At 35.1% G+C, this 2,500-nt stretch overlaps 1 pseudogene; it reads left to right on the top strand.

The window, feature by feature from the left end:
- The first annotated feature begins 248 nt into the window (after positions 1-248).
- Positions 249-2,500, top strand: part of LOC128923364 (large subunit ribosomal RNA) — a 5,395-nt pseudogene continuing 3,143 nt past the window's right edge.

Below are 2,500 nucleotides of genomic sequence, written 5' to 3'. Positions count from 1 at the left end.
ATATTATTATTTCAAATAATATATACATTTAGAGGAACGTCTAGCATAAAATATTATTTTATTCTAGGATTGCCTTAAATGTAAAAAAGCAAGAAAATAATATTGTTGTTATAATGAAGTAGTAGTACGGGATGAAAAGATTGAATATTTATTATTAAGAAAATTATTTTGGTGTTAAGAAATAATTATGTATGTTTCTTTAAAATAGCAAAAAGCTAAAATATAAAATAAATATAAATATTTTTATACAACCTCAACTCATATGGGACTACCCCCTGAATTTAAGCATATTAATGAGGGGAGGAAAAGAAACTAACAAGGATTTTCTTAGTAGCGGCGAGCGAAAAGAAAATAGTTCAGCACTAAGTCACTTTGTCTATATGGCAAATGTGAGATGCAGTGTATGGAATATCTTAATATCTAGTATGAGAAATTAACGATTTAAGTCCTTCTTAAATGAGGCCATTTACCCATAGAGGGTGCCAGGCCCGTATAACGTTAATGATTACTAGAAAGATATTTCCAAAGAGTCGTGTTGCTTGATAGTGCAGCACTAAGTGGGTGGTAAACTCCATCTAAAACTAAATATAACCATGAGACCGATAGTAAACAAGTACCGTGAGGGAAAGTTGAAAAGAACTCTGAATAGAGAGTTAAATAGTACGTGAAACTGCTTAGAGGTTAAGCCCGATGAACCTGAATATCCATTATGAAAAATTCATCATTATAACTGTGATATTTATAATATTATAGTAATAGTGTGCATTTTTTTCATATAAGGACATTGTAATCTATTAACATAATAAAATATTTATCAAAAGATCATTGGTGTTAAGTTTATTCAAATTAATTTGCTTTTAGCTTATTAACATAGAATAAATACTGATGATTTGATAAAGTGTTGATAGATTTTACATATATAATGCTTAAATTCTTTTGAATTTTACAATAATATTATTATCATTGATTTTAATATTAATTGTATGCATTTATATGATTAACAATGCGAAAGATTCAGGATACCTTCGGGACCCGTCTTGAAACACGGACCAAGGAGTCTAACATATGTGCAAGTCATTGGGTTATATTAAACCTAATGGCGAAATTAACTTAACTTTTATATAATGGGATTAATTTTTAGTGAAATATTTTACTATTAATTCAATCCCGGGGCGTTCCATATAGTTATGTATAATGATAATTTATTATTATTTATACCTCTAACTGGAGCGTACCTTGAGCATATATGCTGTGACCCGAAAGATGGTGAACTATACTTGATCAGGTTGAAGTCAGGGGAAACCCTGATGGAAGACCGAAACAGTTCTGACGTGCAAATCGATTGTCAGAATTGAGTATAGGGGCGAAAGACCAATCGAACCATCTAGTAGCTGGTTCCCTCCGAAGTTTCCCTCAGGATAGCTGGTGCATTTAAATATTATGTAAAATAATCTTATCTGGTAAAGCGAATGATTAGAGGCCTTAGGGTCGAAACGACCTTAACCTATTCTCAAACTTTAAATGGGTAAGAACCTCACCTTTCTTGATATGAAGGTTGAGGTTATGATATAATGTGCCCAGTGGGCCACTTTTGGTAAGCAGAACTGGCGCTGTGGGATGAACCAAACGTAATGTTACGGTGCCCAAATTAACAACTCATGCAGATACCATGAAAGGCGTTGGTTGCTTAAAACAGCAGGACGGTGGACATGGAAGTCGTAATCCGCTAAGGAGTGTGTAACAACTCACCTGCCGAAGCAACTAGCCCTTAAAATGGATGGCGCTTAAGTTGTATACCTATACATTACCGCTAAAGTACATGATTTATAATACAATTTCGGTTGGATTATAAATTTTGAAACTTTAGTGAGTAGGAGGGTACAATGGTGTGCTTAGAAGTGTTTGGCGTAAGCCTGCATGGAGCCGCCATTGGTACAGATCTTGGTGGTAGTAGCAAATAATCGAATGAGACCTTGGAGGACTGAAGTGGAGAAGGGTTTCGTGTGAACAGTGGTTGATCACGAGTTAGTCGGTCCTAAGTTCAAGGCGAAAGCCGAAAATTTTCAAGTTTTAATGAATTGTTGAGAATATATAATTATTATGTTTTCTTCATAGTAATTAAACACTTGAATAATTTTGAACGAAAGGGAATACGGTTCCAATTCCGTAACCTGTTGAGTATCCGTTTGTTATTAAAAATGGGCCTTGTGCTCATCCTGGCAACAGGAACGACCATAAAGAAGCCGTCGAGAGGTATCGGAAGAGTTTTCTTTTCTGTTTTATAGTCGTACTACCATGGAAGTCTTTCGAAGAGAGATATGGTAGATGGACTAGAAGAGCATGACATTTACTGTTGTGTCGATATTTTCTCCTCGGACCTTGAAAATTTATGGTGGGGTTACGCAAACTTCTCAACAGGCCGTACCAATATCCGCAGCTGGTCTCCAAGGTGAAGAGTCTCTAGTCGATAGAATAATGTAGGTAAGGGAAGTCGGCAAAT

This window comes from Zeugodacus cucurbitae, chromosome X (genome assembly GCF_028554725.1).
Source record: "Zeugodacus cucurbitae isolate PBARC_wt_2022May chromosome X, idZeuCucr1.2, whole genome shotgun sequence".
NCBI classification, from domain to species: domain Eukaryota; kingdom Metazoa; phylum Arthropoda; class Insecta; order Diptera; family Tephritidae; genus Zeugodacus; species Zeugodacus cucurbitae.
The sequence above is the reverse complement of the archived record's forward strand: the minus strand, read 5'-3'. Positions and strand labels throughout refer to the sequence as shown.